Here is a 16,554-nt window from a genome sequence, read left to right on the forward strand (position 1 = left end):
CCTGCCTAATTCGTCTGCTATCTGTGGTAAGGACTTTAGAGATTGCAATCGGCAGGAGCACATTCACACTCATGTCTCACCTATCCAGTCAGTTTTGCTATTTTTTACATGCTTATAAGATAGATTACTCCTTCTATAGAATCTAAGAGGTCTTTGTGATATTAATGTCAAGTTGAAGGTCTCTGTTGCTTGTGATGCTGCCTCCATAAATTGTTCTGTTTACCTACCAAAATGTTAAAAAGGTGTTCAATGTCTTTGGTCATACTTTCTGTATAGAGACCTGGTAGAGATGTAAAGGATCTGATTCTGACTTTTCTATAAATACTCCTCAAGGAACTCTGCCGAAAAAAGTATCCTTCACGCCTGTGTCATGGGGAGAAATGAAAAGCTAAAGTGTGTCACCTGAAAGAGGACAGTTGCTTTTAAATCTTCATTTCTGCTTTTTCTCTGTCATATTTCAAGGAGAGGACAAGATTTTCAAGAATCAAAAGCAGCACTGGCAAACAGGCAAAGGCTCATGAAAGCCACACAACTGCGTAGGGGCCTGAGGGCACTGATAGGTCTTAAAGTCCCTGAGGAGCCCCTGTGGGACAACGTGACCTGGGGCCCTCACCCAGCCCCTGCCCACAGGCCCATTTCAGGTCAGCCCAGGGCTATCGCTCCTGATCTGAGCTATGCTGTAGGAGTGCTGATCTCTACCTCTGCCTGCTGGAGGGACCTCAGACCTGTACTTGTAGGTAGCCCATCTGCTGGGTGGGCCCTTTGGACCTGTGCTCCAGCCCTGTCTCCTTTTGCTCCTGGCTGGAGCCCATGGATGGACCCTGGACCTGGTTCATCACTTGCTGTGTCTGGGACTGTTGATGGATCCCGTTACCAGCACCAGATCTGGCGATGTGTTCAGCCTCTGTGAGACTGTGCTGTTGGTGAGGGCATGTCCCACCCTGGGGCATGACTTTCCTGGGTCTCCCAGCTTTGCTTCCTTACTGGGCAGCCTGACTCTGGCTGGTGCCTTTCAAAATGCCCTGCTTAAAGGTGTCGTTAGCTGCTGTTAAGTAACAATCTACTTCCCCAGCCACCCGAGATAGGAACATTTAGCAGCTTCTTCTAAGCTGTCTGATAACTAGGCTATTCCCAAATCCATTAACAGCTGCTCAAATTAAAGAAAAAAAAAAAAAGCTTTAAAGCTCATACAGGTCATTACCCTAAGATTTTATCTGTTGCCATCTCTCTTAATTGCTATCAGTATATAGCAAGGTTGCTGTATTGCTGATAATACTCGCACATATCATAGCATTACAATGTAGTGCAAAGGTTAGAGCTAACAGGAAAAATGGTGTTGAGATACTACTGTGGAAAGTGTTGACTTCTAGATAAGAGGATGAAAATTTTAAAGCAAGGAGATGCTCCCTCTCAAAACTGAGAAGACAAATTCATCAAACCCAGCAACTTCTCAACTAGTCTTAGCAAAGATGACTAACTTAGAAATCCAGATGAAGGTAAAAACCAGGTAAACAGTGTTGAATTTGAAGCTATGAAACATAAGTCACAAGAGTTTACACATTTCTTTTAAAACAATATATTTTAAATACGTAGTTCAGTATTGTACATTTTAACGTGGTCTATTCTGTGATTAGAAGTACGTTAGGATCAATTTGGAGGTAACCAGAAACACTGAGTAACTCCATCGGGTAACTCAAACGGTGCAGCTTTGATTCAAAAACAGTTGCAACAGTAGATACCTGCTAGGAATCAGTGATTAAATTCCAGACTCAGCTGTGCACCTTCCCTCTCCCTTTGAGCAGAGGCTCCATCAGCCCTTACAGCTTGCCCTGCTCCAGGCCAGAGCAAGGCTTTGAGTAACAAAGCTTGTGTTTAAAATACAAAATCCAGGTAATTATAATTCATATTTATAAACTGTCACATGATTTTTGGCCATGGTGACCTAGTTGGCAGCTTCTCCATCACAGTGTATTTCTCCATATGTAGACAGGAGAGCCTCTTTGAAGAGAAGGCCATTAGTTCAGCATGGAAAAAAGCACAGATTTCAGCTCCCAGCATCCTTCCTATCATTGGTGGTGTCAGTGAAGAAGTATAGGAGGTTGCTATTGTCCTGCTATACTCTCCAAAGGGAAAAAGTCTTATCTTAAACATGAAAGGCTGGAAAAAATAATAGCTGTCTTTAGCTTCTCTGTTCCAGAAAAGAATTAAACACATGAATTGGAGTTTCTCATATCTGAGCCGTTACTGTAGTGAATAGCTCTGAAGCCTGATCACCACATAAGTGACAGAGAACTGGGATGATGATAAAGATTTAAGAAAGCTACAGTGTTTGAATCAAAAGCCTGCAACAGGTCTCCAAAGCAAGACGTTTAAAACAAGCATTATGCAGAAACACTGACATAAAGGCAAAGAGGAGACACAGAGCACTGATGCCACTTAAATTTTATGTTTATTCTACATATTTTTTATTAATGGACAGAGAACAACATATCTATGATAACCATTGCCAACCATCTATGACAACCTATTTTGCCATTTCTCACCTTTTTGATTTCTGAATGCTCTCCCTTAGTCAAGCAATGATGTCTCTGAGCCTCTGTCGTGGTTCAGCCCCAGTCGGCAACCAAGCCCCACCCAGCCGCTCGCTCACCCTTCCCCCGCCCCCGGTGGGATGGGGGAGAGAATCTGAAGAGCAAAGTAAGAAAACTCGTGGGTTGAGATAAGAACAGTTTAATGAAATGAAATTAAATATAATAATAATAATAATAATAATAATAATAATAATAATAATAATAATAATAGTAATGAAAAGGAGAACAATGAGAGAGAGAGAGAGAGAGAGGAACAAAATCCAAGGAAAAAAACTAATTGATGCAACCGCTTACCACCCGCCAACTGACGCCCAGCCAGTCCCTGAGCAGCGATCACTGCCCCCCTGGCCAAGTCCCCCCTAGTTTATATACTGAGCATGACATCATATGGTATGGAATAGCCCTTTGGCCAGTTTGGCTGTGTCCCCTCCCAGCTTCTTGTGCACCTGGCAGAGCATGGGAAGCTGAAAAGTCCTTGACAGTGTAAGCACTATTTAGCAACAACTAAAACATCAGTGTGTTATCAACATTATTCTCATACTAAATCCAAAACACAGCACTATATTGGCTACTAGGAAGAAAATTAACTCTGTCCCAGCTGAAACCAGGGCAGCCTCAAACCCCACCTCTGCCTTATTGCCTATGAAAATAAATAAATAAATAAGGACAACTAGGCTGAGGGAAGGACAACTAGCCTGAGGGATGGGTTGGGACATTGGGACAGTTAGGGACAGTAGCTCCCTCTTGTCCCCAAGCTATAGGATAATATATTAAAAGGTATTTTTATTTTAACCATCTCCCTTTGAGCTGTCTTAGCCTCTGTTCCTACTACATTAACAAAAAAAAGACCCATAGATGTTCCACAAAGATCAGGTTTTTAGAGAAAGGGTGTGGATGTTTTTCGGAGGGGGAGGACTTGTTTGGGTTTTTTTTCGTGGCCATGGTGGGGGAGAGGTCTGGCTGCTGTAAAAGTAGAACATATGAAGTAGTAATCACCAAACTCTGGGCAAGGATGTCTGAATAGAGAATACGTGCATGGCTTTTGTTTTTACTGCCATTCTTGATATCTGTCCATAAACCAATAATGTATGCATTGCTTTTGATTAATAAGGATTCTATTTGCAAGTGCTAAACCATCTGCTGATGATATATCCACAACAGCCCAGCTGATCTGCTCTTCTGGTTAATAACCTGAGTTCTGTTTTAAAAGAAATATTTAGGTCCAGATGGACCATGGTATTCCTACTTAAAACAGACCTTCAGCTTTTGAGGGTGAAGCAACATTAAGGACCTGGCTGCAGGAATATATACAAACTATCACTGAAGACAATGGTCCAGATTGCACTGCCTGAATACAATACTTTTCATAATTATGTCCTTCCCTCTCCAAGTTCTCAAATTTGCCTGTGCCTTGGCAAAATTTATTTACCATCACAGCCTTAAGGGCAAAACAATTTGCTACAGATATAGGACTCTTTTATTTTATTTTTTTTTTAATCCAGGACTTTCCTGGCAGAACTACGTGCATATGCATCCAGAGCACACTAAATTATTGCACACGTACTATGCATGCACCGTTGATTTTCCAAAACACATCTCATTTACTATGCATTTCTTGTGAATGAGCCATGGACAAATCTTGCATTCCTGGATGTCACGCAGCCTAGGAAAATATCCAGTTCTGCCTGGCTTAGGTGAAAGAAGAGTCTTGAGAGAAGACTTTTGTGGTTGCTCAACCTATATTGGAGCCAGCACTTGAGGCCCATAAAGATGGGCCAACTTTGCTGCATCTCTGTGGCCATTAAATGAGATCAACCCAGCAAATGTACTGTGTATTAGATTTTGCTCTTATAACATCAAGTAATATTTTGAACTTTCTTCCTAAATTTCTTGAAGGAAATGAGGATATGGTTCTTTTAAAATTTTGCAAGAGGGGGAACAAGACTTTATGTAAAGGGGAGTATTTCAGCCTCAAATACAAACTGAACTGTTGCTCTGGGATTTGAAGAAAACCATTGAATTAATTACTTTTGGTCATTAGCTCTAAAGCTCAAAAATAGACTTTTTCTTCCATCTCTCTCCCCTATAGATCCTCGAGATGGAGGACCTTTCCTGAAGCTCATATCTGAGTCAGGGTCTCAGACAAGTTCATGGGAACACAATGCAACATCTAGTTCTTATCCACAGCAATCCAGACAAATTTTGCAGGCACAGAGCAACATCCTTATGTTCATGGTCTCTCAAAGGCAAGTTTGAGCAACTTTAAAGATGTTAAAATATGAAGGTGGTGTAATACAAAGAAGAGGGACTAAGTCAGGCTTAAGTAGAAGTTTTGATTAGACCAAAAATGTTTGTATAACATTTTGCCACATGAAACTTGGAACAAAAATACTGCTTTATTCTTCCACGCTCCATCCACTTTCCTCTTTCGAAACGATATGCTTGCTATTAATTGCAGCCTTCTACTATGTATATCCACTTGATGGCAGCATTTGAACACAGAACCGTTTGAATCGCTTCAAACTCTGTCCCCTTCGCATTTCGCATCGGGAAGTTTGTAACCCATCCCAAGTGATTGGTTATGGAAAAAGGGCAAAAAGGGAGAACGAGAACATGCCCATGGTTCTTTGCCTGTAGGTAACTACTGCTCATAACCTGGTGAGCTACAGCAAAACCAAAACCACATCTGCATTGGTAAAGAAAGACAGCAATGTTACCCCAACAGAATTACTGGTCTCCTTTGGGATTAGACTGGAGAGTAGAGACCTGACATCTACAGACCCATGGGGTTAATGATACTTCTGGAAAGGTTACTGCAATAGGAATACGTGGTTTGGATCTTCTGCCTTCATACATGAACATATGCACGTCTACATATTCATAAGTAATGCTGGATTTTGGTGCACTACCTGTGGTACGCAAAATTTATCCATTCTTTGAACTTGTATGTGGCTTTTGATAAACCAAACACAGACAGTATGCACTTAATAAACAAAGCTACGTGTATGAAGATAGCTTAAATGAACAGTCACTGAGAGGAAATGAAGAACAATGAAAGGAAAACCAGAAAATATTTTATACAAATTCAGGTAAATGAAAAGTTTTTGGTACACTAGTATACTCCTAGCCTCTCACATTTTACTTGTGTATTTTTTTCAACTCAAAAGGGCATGCACAGCAACTTTGTCAGTAATCTCATATTCATTCTCATGCTTCCCACAACATGTGGTGAAATTTTTATTTGCCTGCCTCTATCTACTGACTTTCAAAGGTGTTCAAATTGGAAGGGGGAAAATACATGTTTTAATTTTTAAAAATCTTTTTTGTAGCAAATTCAAGGCCAGAACTTCACTCGGTTTTCCAGAGCAGTGGCAGACATCTCACAACTTGCCGGGAATTGTGCGTCTACAACATTTCCAGCAAAGAGTGGTTACTGTTTCTACAGGCGAAGTAAATGTGGAGTTCATTGGACTTATACCATTCTACCTTCCAGTGTTTAAATTACTGGAATTATTTCAAGAGTCCTGCATCTTATCATGGGGCAAGTGCAAGCTTTTAAGCGATTTAAGCCTCAACTCTCACCTGTGCCTTGTTTTCTTCCTAAATAATGGGACTTGGAGGACTAAGGAGATATGACTGATCCGACAGCTGGGAGCCTGGATTGCTGAGAGGTATGAGAGGCAGTCTGTTTTCAGGGAGTGTTGGAGCAGTCCTTGTAGTTTTGAGCCCGAGAAAGAGTTAGTGATGGCTCCTTGCTGAGGGAGAACAAAGATTGCCTGGAAGCCGGAGATGAAAGCGTAAAGAATCGCGTGTGGGCTTAGTGGTGGGGAGAGCCATAAAGGGACCAAGTCTGATGTGGAGCCCTGTCTGAGGGAGTTTTTCTTTAGACAACTGCAGGGCTGTTATACTGCTAACAGATGAGCTCATCAGGGGAGATCTTCGTTTGTGCTTTATAGAACACGTGTGAGGTTGAGGAAGCTAAGAGGGAGAAGCTGCAGCTTTACCAGGTTTGGTAAAGCCAAATATGCCTCTCCACATATGCCTGCAGGCCCAGTCCCCTTCTCCCCTCCAGAAAGCTGGAATTGTCCAATACTTTCAATGAGACTGCTGCTGTTAGCTAAGGGTGTCATCTTCCTTTTGAGTATAAGTCCTTTTGATATTTTGCTCATTACTGCTCAGATTCTGCATTGATCTTGGCTGGAGATTTTCATTTTTCTATCCTACGGTCATGATCTTCACCAAAAAAAAAGTACTTATCAGTGAAAAAGGGTGCAAAAAATTCAGGCTGTCCCTCGGCCTCAAGGCTTTCTTCTCCACAGAAGCCAACAAGAAAGGTTAGAGATGGTTACCTCTGTTGGCCAAGTTACAAAATTAAGTGTGACATGCAAATGGCTTTCCAGTAGCTCCCTCCAGTTTTTAAGTAGGGAGATCCAGGGTCATCAAGTCCACTGATACCATTTGCAGAAGTATGACATTGGGAGTAAAGGGGCTTGTTTTACACTATACCTATTAGTGTCTCAACTTCATCTATCTTTGAAACTAACTACACGCCAATGTATATTAAGCATGAATAAAAGCAAACAGAGTGGTGGTAGCACACTTACGAATGGAAGATCATGCCCAAATCAACACAGCCATAATCTAGTAACAACTTTAGCAAGGGGCTTCATGTGTCCTACTTTGCAGAGGCACACAAAAAAGGAGAAGAAAAAGGAGAAATAGCCTAGTTTAAAGAGACAATGGAATGGTGAGTCCAGGCATTTGCTTTGAGGATGTGAAGTAAAACAGTGTGGTGGGATGGTCTCCACAGAGCCCCAAGACAGAAAAGGAACGAAGGCCACCCAGTTAACCTGGAAACAATGAACCTCAAAGGCCTTGTCAGTCTAGCAGGCATGACTAGCTTGAGGCAGGGGAGGAAATCTAAGTAGGTGGCATAGCTAGAAGAAGCAGGAAATTTGGTCTTTTCTTTTCTTCTGCTCCTCCCAAGATGTGCTGGTTAGATTTGTGATACTCTACCCAATTGCTTACAGGCAGCAGGGTATGTGTGACCACTACAAGATGATGAGGGAATTGGCCATCCTGTTATGGATAAGTGTCTACAGCTCATCTCACAATTTAAAGAGTGGTAGGAAGTGAGGAGACTGAAGTGGGATAGATGGTAGCTCACGTTTATTGAGCAAAGACAAACCTACCTGCTTGGGGCGTTGGTGGGCTTTCTATAGCCTGATGATGCCTATAGCTAGGCAAAAATAGTGTTGTTCCACTGGGTAGGACCATGTCGTAATTCTTTCAGAAAAACAACTGTAGCTTAAGAGGATTCCTTGCTGTTCCCTCTTCCCTCTAGTCTTTGGAAGAACTTGATGTAGAGGAGACAAAATGTTATTAAAGCCTGTGGTACAAATGTTGGAGCATTAAACTATCAGCTTAAATAGGTCTTCAGATGGATTCACGTAATAAACACTTACATATGTTCTGTTTCTTGTGGGCAGTGCTGAGTTTGCAAACGAGTGAGTTTCCATTGAAAAAGTTCCAGCTAAGGCTGCCCACAAAGCTCTGCCCAACCAATATTCATGTTTCTCCTGTAGAGCCACATTTGCCATAAAGCTCCAGTGAATCCAAGTGATTGTGTATAATACCTATCTCCTGCAGCCTCCAAATCTCCAAATTTTGTCTAGATATAAAGGAGTAGTTTGAACACCGATAGTGTGTGCTTGAATGTTCACAAGGTGTGTTAGCGGGCCATGGCTGTGGCAGTGAGCAATGCTGTGACTAGATGGTGCACTTGCCATGTGGTATATAGAAACTGCCAATAGAGTGGTGATAGCTGCGCCTTACACAGATATTTGTGAAAGCTCTGGTAGTGATTACTGTGTGCATATCTGTCTTCATCTTTGCGGAAGGGTAATTTCAGCCATGGGATAAGTGGGAACTCTGGGTTTTGAGGTCTGAAGCCATTAAGAACATATATTCAGTATAATAAATGCAACACCCCCCCCGGGAAAAAAAAAAAAAAACAACCCACCCACAACACACCACAGTATTTCTGTCCAAACATCCAGCAAGCCTTATTCACTATTATTTGTATTGCCTGAGTTGCAATTATACTGTAAGTATGCCTGTACTGAAACTTGTCTGACAATCCTCTTTCTAGGAGCCTGTGCTGGGGCTGCAATAGCAATGCCTGATGCAAATGTTCCACATTCAGGTTTCCCATGCTCAGTGTCTGGCTCAGGCTAATGTTGTTTTAAGTCTCAGCAAAAAAACAGCTTGGTTTCCAAGGATGAGAAGAGATTGTCTCTTCTGCTTGTTATTTGAAAATAATAATCTGTCAGTCGTCTTGAAGCATAACAGTACTATTCTGAGGGCTGTTCATACAAACTTCATGTCCTTTTAACGTGAGTTTTATTGGGGTGGCATGAATTTCTAGTTATTAATGCAATAGTTAAAACAGTAAGTGTGAGGGGAGTAAACGCCAGGTTTATTGGAAACAACTGATCCAGATAAATGTCAAGCCTTTTAAAAGTAGAAGTACACCTCCTGCAGGTCAGAGATCAACCGTCCCAAAGTCTTAGAGCTTCTGACTGAAATATATTCTCTCACAGATAACAAGTTATTGTGCCTTATCTGGCCCTGGTTACAGTCTGCATGAAGCTGCCCATCCTGGAGCAAATAAAAGAAGTAATTTGAGTTGTTTTGTCTTTCAGTTTCAGTGAACTCCTGATGCCTTGCGTTTGCTGTGAGCTGACAGTTGCACATGATCACAAGATGCAGCTGGCCGTGGTGATCTGTTATCCTGCAGGACCGCGTAGCTCTCTGTGCCTGGAGAATGATGGACCTGAGATCCTTACTCCAAATTCCTTCCAGAGGCAGAGATGGGCACTTTAAGACTGTTAGACTGAAAAGCTTCGTAATGTTTATTCAAAGTCTGTCTGAAATCCTTGCTCATGAAAAGGGCAAGTGGGAAGAAAATACACTTGCAGTTTGATTCAATTTGTGTGTGTGTGTCTGAATAAAGATTTCAGGATAAAGCTCCTAGTCTGAAATTAGAACTGAAACTGGAGCCACAGAGGGCCTTAGGGTTGCATTCTCATTTGACACGACTGCATTCTTCTCAAAGTTCAGTGAGAATATCGTATGATTGCTGGGTTATGTAAGTTTAGTACTTCAACAGAGCAGCGTGCATCACACATATGGCAAACTTGTTTTGCCGTGGCACAGAACTGCCGGTGTGGCTGGAAAGGTTCGGCTGGACAAGGCTCCAGCAATTCTTTCATTCTGTCCAAATGGTCAGTTTATTTCAACACGTGCACTCTGCAGAATCAATTTCTACTTGTAAGGTAGCATTTTGACATGAGGGAACAAAAAAGGAGCTGTGAATTACACTCTTTTGTTCATGCTGAAGTGTAAGTGAACTGATTTAGAAAAAAATAAAAAAAGAGATACCAACTTTTCTTTAAAACCACATTACTGAAATGTTAGTCTTGCTGTATTTTATCATTTCGGATCCTCTCCAGGACAACTAAGTAATTGAGACTTGACAGTGGTGGAGGAGGGCTGAAGGTTTTTCTTGGGTGCAAGTATTTTAGAAGGATTTATCACCAAAATCACTGCAAAGGCTGGATGGTAGGATGCGTTTAGGTTTTGAACTCTTTTTTCCTATGAAGAGCACAGATGTAAATATTGTTTTCATTTGTACCAAATAGAAACATGTCTAGTCTAAGCATGACTGACTTATATAAACCACACATAGTGTGCCCTGGTTTTGACTCTCATTCTGAATTCTAGTCTGAGTTCCTTTTTAATCAGTAACATGGAAATCCTTTTGGCACTCCTGTGACAGGTAAGTATTTTCATTTTCCTCAAAATTAAAGAACTGATTCCTTGCCAGGGTCCTGAGTTGTGGCTCTAATTTCTGCCATCAAGCCCCTAGATTTCTAGGTCCTCAGCCTTGGGACACATCTTTTCCATGGGCTTGGCTTGCTCCACAAATGATACGACAGTTGTAAGGGAACTACTAACTGTCCTCTGTGGAAAAAAATCAATCTATCTTGATCCCTCTCTGTCTACTACTTAAAGCTGCTTCTTTACTCAGTGCTTCTTGAACTGTTGAAAGACATTTGTCCCAGAGCGAAGATTTGAAAAGAAATTTCAGAAGTGTAATTCCTGTTTTTCCTTTTGTGTACTAGTTTTGTGTCTGTGGTCAGATGGTAAAATACACTGCGCAACAACCCGCGGTATTGCTTGCAGCTGAGTAAACCCTCTTTAAACTTACTAAACCAAACGAAATGGCGTTATGTTTTCCAGCAGGGATATAGACTCCGTTAGCATAAAGTAGTCAAAGGGTAGTTGATGATACGTATTTACCAGTGCAGGAGTGAGTTTGAGCTGGTAAAGCATATGTGCTGAGGAGGCTGAAGAAACAGAAGGTTTCATAGGGGCAGGGAGGTTACTTTAACTGTCATGTTATGACAGCATGTATTCACTGCTTTTCTGGGCATGGCCCTTTGTTCTAGTACCTCACTGTATGTGTTAAATCCTACGTAGCGCTGAAGCTCCATAGACTCAGAGTACAGTAAAAAAAATAAAATCAAATCCACCGTGCAGTGCCAGGCTGAATGTTAACCTGCATGCCCAGGAGAGTGTGGAGCAGGCATTCAGCTGGACTGGGAGAGCAGGGTAGCCGTGTCATCCCAGTGCTGCCCCTGGGGCTATGAACTCATTCCCTAGCTGGGTTTTTAGGTCAGGGCAGCAATGCACTGATGGAGCTGTGCTAATTCTTCTTCCAGAGCCCGTGCAGTCAGCACCAGTGTTCCCCGGCTCCGCCAGGTACTGCAGGTTTACCCAGACGGGCTGACCTACGGCTCCTGAGTCACTGGGCTTCCTTGGAAATCCCATTCTAAGGACTGCCCTACTGAATCTAAGGGAGAAACAGTGAAAGGCCAGCAAAAAAATTCAGTTCTTTGTCATGTTCATATTCAGTTGTCCTCTTCTCTTTTTCCACAACTTTAACATTTAAACTACGCCGGTAGTAATTAAATCTGAAAATCTGTGAAGAAATCTGTTCACAGGTACTGGTATCATGAAAAATGCAAAGTAAGACATGTCTGTTTTGACTGCCAGTAGACTGCCTTTACCTACGTGATAAGACTTAAATTGTGCAAGCTGGGAGGAAAGTGTATTTCTCACTGTGTGGAAGCAGCAAATGTTGGTGGAACAGAGCACTCCTGAAGAAAAAGGACTCTCCATTGCTTAACAGCTTTGCAGAAGGTCTTTGGGTAAAGAAAAGGGGAGGTGAACTCAGATACGGCATCTATATGAAAACATGTCATGGTACTGAATAGTAAGTGGATGCAAGTACAGTAGAAATACTACTGCATGTCTGGATGTTCACATGAACACTGCACAGTCAGAACTCAGTTCTGCACCCTTCTTTAGTTCACTCATTCATTTCAGTTCCTTATATAGGATCAAGCCCTATGTCAGTGTTTGCTTTCTTCTAGAATAAATCTTTAAAGTTACACACAAAAATAAATATATTTTACTAACAGGTAAAGTTTTTAACAATGTTAAAAAGAAAGGAAGGTCAGTAATGATATCCAGTTCATTCAGATGAGAGTGGACTATCAACTACCCTCATTCTTTTGGGACCTGGTCTTGCAAACCTTTGTGCTGATGTTATAGAAAAGGTCATGAGAGACACCAGTTGCGTTTACTACTTGTAGGGAGGGGATGCCAGTTTGGACATACAGACTGAAACGAACCTTTCCTTTGAACTCAGACTGACTTTGGTTTTCTTGGGTTATTATGTTTTCTTTTGGTGCCAAGTGAAAGAGATATTGCAGAAGAAAATTAAAAACACAACCTGATTTTTTTAGATCTCCATTGTGCTCTTGTGGACCAGAGATTTGGCTGACTATCCAAGCATCTGGAAGCTTCCTAAAAGCATCCTCAGAGGTTTTAAAGTCTGCTCTTTTACAAGATGTTTCTAATGGATTGTGCACCCTTCTATAAATAATAGCATCACCTGTGTGTATATCTGCACACATACCAATTACACTGAGTCTACCTGCAAACAGGTGTCACTGATCCAAAGAAAGTGATTTGTTGTGTCCTTTTTTCATTGCAATAAGTATCAGATTGGCTGTGTTCCCACAGAATGGTTTATTTTGCCTTCTAAAGAGCTGAAAATTTTCCTTTGCTATAACCTTGGGCTTGAGTGCATGGTGTTTTTTGAGAAAGGGGCAATAGCATACTGGGAATTGTACTTAGAAGGTGTACATATGCAATGAACAAAAATAATCTATGCTAATGACAACTGCTCTTATAAGAAGAATTTGAAGTACACGTGGCTGTTTCAGCACTCCCCATCTCTCATTCTATTTAAAACTCCCTGGCAATATGTTCATCCCCTGGACAGAGGGAGAGGACAGACCTTATTTAGGGAAGGGGCAGTTATCTGATTTCACTGACATTTACTGAACATTAGAATCACAACAACGCTCGGGTGAGAACTCTTTTGGCAATTACTGCAGACTTACGAATTCAGTGCTTAATACTTATGACACAGAACAGATTTTCCTGTTTGTGTTGTTGAAACTTCAAAACCAACTCAGAGCTGAGCCTCTTTTCCCATTAATACATACATGGTGAACAAGCGGGACAAACTTAGCCAGAGCAAAAAGGGAGTCTTGTACAAGTCTCCAGACTACAGACTTTACTTCAAGAGAGTATACATCTCGATTTTATATATGAAGAAAGGTTTTCTGGTTCCATCTTACTACCAGCCAGTATATAGGATCTATTTACTTCTGTCCTGTTCCACAGGAAAAAGTCTGGCTTACAGCAATACAATTTTGTCCTCTAGCTGGCTAGGTGAGTAGACTTACACAGAGAAACCCCCAGAAGGAAGATGCACGCAGATAAGCGACCTTCCCCTTTTATGTTAGTGTATCTTCACTCATAGCTGGTCACTGAAGTCTTCAGCCTTAGCTCTCTCATCCTTTGTTTAAGACTAGCTCAATGTAAGTTTGTCAAGGTCCCAGTTTAAATATTCCTAGTTGTCTCTTGAATCTGTCTGAGGGTGGAAAGTCCCTAAACTGATAGCAGCATAAAAAAACCAAAACAACCAGCCTGTGTCCTTTCCTGTGACCCTACCCAATTCTCTTCCACAGCATCTGCAGACCAGCATCCTTCTTGCTGGGGCTGCCCTAGGTGATTTCAGGAATTCACGCCATTCAGTAAAGGATAGGTGGAGAAACAGCAGCCAAGTTAAATCCTAAGCAACTCCAACACTTACTGAAGAGGTGCTGTGAGAAGGAATGCAGGAGCTGTGAGAAGGGACTGAAGAGTAATAATGTGGCATTCAGAATTCACTGAAGCAAGGGACTGAAGCTGATGACCATAAACCCAAAAGATAAGGAATATTCCAGAGGAAGCCAGGAAACGTTGTTCAGTCACCCCGATTTGTACAATGAGAAATTCTAGGTGTAACTTCTGAAGGCTGAGCTCTTGCAAAACTGCAAATCTTCTGTCATAAACTTTATGTACTTGGTAATGTGGAGCTATTTGTGCCATCTGGCAGCTGTCAGCTTTCTCTATTCACTTCCCCCCTGCTAATGCAAAACACAGAAACTGGACCTTTTACATCTTGCTACGTGAAAAAGGTTGGTGTCTAGAGGCTTTTTAAGGCCAAACCATTGCACTGTTCTGGTGCCTGCTATCTGGGCATCCATTGCAAACATTAATAATGACTTACCCTGGTCGGCAACAACCATATATTCCTCCTTCCTCTAATATTCCTTTATGGCAGTGTGTCTTCCAAGAACATTGCACATGTCCTCTTAAATACCTGAAATTCACCTCGTACACTGCTCCAGAAGGATTTAAAAAACAGCTGGTGTTTATCTCATAGCTATCTCCATTTTTAGCTGCAGTTTACTGACCTCCATCATTTTTATCAAAGATTACATTCTCTTTTTTCCTTTTTGCCAGAACACTTACAGCTATTCTCAAATCTTTTTTAGTCAGTGCTGACACTTTGCTATAAGCCACCTGTGACATGAAGTGATTAATTTGCTTGTTTTCCATTTGTGTTGTGTCCTGTGAGGAGAGGCACTGGGTCAGGCAGGACCTTCAGGTGGTTATGGAGAGGCTGTGCCTTCCCTGGAGGGCAGAGCAGGGGCAGAGGCTCAGGGACAAGAGGGCAAGGCAAGGCAGCAGGCAGGGGTAGTTGCAGTGAGTAGCCAGGAACTTGCCCAGCAAACAGACTGCCGAGAAGGCAGGGAGCAGACAGTGACCAGACCTTCATGGAGGGAAAGACACACTCACTGGAGAGCAGACTGGGCTGTGCAGATTTTGAGTTGATGGAAACTAAGCCTGGAAAAAACATTGTTCCCAAAAAGAGACAGTGAGCAAAGGCAGCTTGCTTTATAAATGCCTTTATTCTGTTGTGAAGTAACTAGATTTCTGTATGTCTAAAAGCGGGACATTAAAAACCTAGCTTTTTCAGATTAAAGGGTTTTTTTCTTTGTTGTTTGTTTGTTTTGTCATTGTAGGGGTGCAGACTATAGGGGAAAAGTCTAGATACACCTGTCTTAAAGCTCTGGTTATTGTGGGCATGGTCTTGCTTCACAGTGCAAGAATAAGCAAAGGCGCGTTTTCTCTGGTGGCATTGACTACTGCAGGCTGGATGTCAGCTGCATGGAATGTGCCAGCATTTCAATATAGCAATAAAAAATAAAGCATGAGGAGCTGCACAGAACAACATGCTCTGAATTGACATTTCATTGCTGGGATCATCCCTGCCTATCAAAGATGCTCTGGTTCTCCTTTCTGGAGGCAGCTGTAAAGTCAAAGGCTTTTGATGTTGATAATGTGAATTAAAGCTTCATGTATTTCACAAACAGAGTGGCCTTACAGCACCTCTCTTTGCCCTGAGGTGCTCAGCTACCTGGAGGGCCCAGCTCAATGCACAACTGAGCTCAGTCTAATATCTGGCAGAAAAAGAGGAATCACTGTATTTCTTCTCTGCAGCTACACATTTCAGATGAGAATAGTGTAGGGCAAACAGTAGCAAATAAATCCCTGCTGCTTTTCAGCAGAAGGGTAAGACGGTGAATGAACCTTACTTTTTGGGAGTTTTGTGCCTTTAGATTGGAACTAGTGTTTGTGGAGCACTCCAGAGTGGTGAGACTTTCTGCGTCAGGATGTCACAGTGCTGTGAGCACACATCGTAGGCAATTGGTTGCCAATCCCCACAACAGTGCCAGCTTCAGAAATGAAAGATGTTGGTGGGGGTGCTGCTAACCACACATCTTACGTTCCAAAAAAATAACATATTACCTGGGCGAAGTCCATCTGCTGAAGCTGTAAAAATTCTGAGTTCTCAAAGGCCATAACAAACCTCACTGTGGAAACTTGATTCTCCACTATTCAAAGAAATTTTCCCTGTTCAGCACCTTGCCAAATGTCTACGAGGTTCTGGCTTTACAAATTTCTGTAGGTTCTTTCTTGGTTCCATTTTACTTTTATTCTATTCCTCCAAGACACCAGGTCACCTCTGTTTGTAGCATTTCGCATTTTTCCATTTTTACTTGATTTCTGAATAGCTGTTCTCTGAATATTGCTGCTTAATTGTAACGTAGCATTATCTTTACTACTCAACCAAGATCAGGGTCCCATTGTGACACACTGTATGGAAATGGAGCAGGAGACAAACCACTGTCCCAAAAGCATGTAAACAAACCATAACAGAGTGACTGGTGAGAAAGTGGGAGGGTCTTTACAAGGTAGATCAGATTTGGTTAACAGTCATGACTCAGGAAACAAGTCTGAGCTGCATAATAAGAGCTGCTGTCTTACACCCAGAGTCTGGTGGCATAACCCCAGCCTTATCTGCTAACATGGTGTGGTAGGTTTGTAAGCATCCCCAGGGCCGGCTGCATGCAGCATTATTTGAACCAAG

The 16,554-nt window shown here is 41.9% G+C and overlaps 1 long non-coding RNA gene across 1 annotated transcript in view; it reads right to left on the reverse strand.

Moving 5' to 3' along the window:
- The window catches only part of LOC142410663 (uncharacterized), a 292,399-nt gene that overhangs the window by 12,032 nt on the left and 263,813 nt on the right, over positions 1-16,554 (reverse strand). The window contains exons 19-20 of the long non-coding RNA XR_012775995.1: positions 7,784-7,947; positions 2,544-2,685 (exon numbers count right to left, since the gene is read on the reverse strand). This is a non-coding gene — a long non-coding RNA (uncharacterized LOC142410663). The remainder of the gene's footprint in view (positions 1-2,543; positions 2,686-7,783; positions 7,948-16,554) is intronic.

Source organism: Mycteria americana, chromosome 5, assembly GCF_035582795.1.
Source record: "Mycteria americana isolate JAX WOST 10 ecotype Jacksonville Zoo and Gardens chromosome 5, USCA_MyAme_1.0, whole genome shotgun sequence".
In the NCBI taxonomy this organism is placed as follows: Eukaryota; Metazoa; Chordata; class Aves; order Ciconiiformes; family Ciconiidae; genus Mycteria; species Mycteria americana.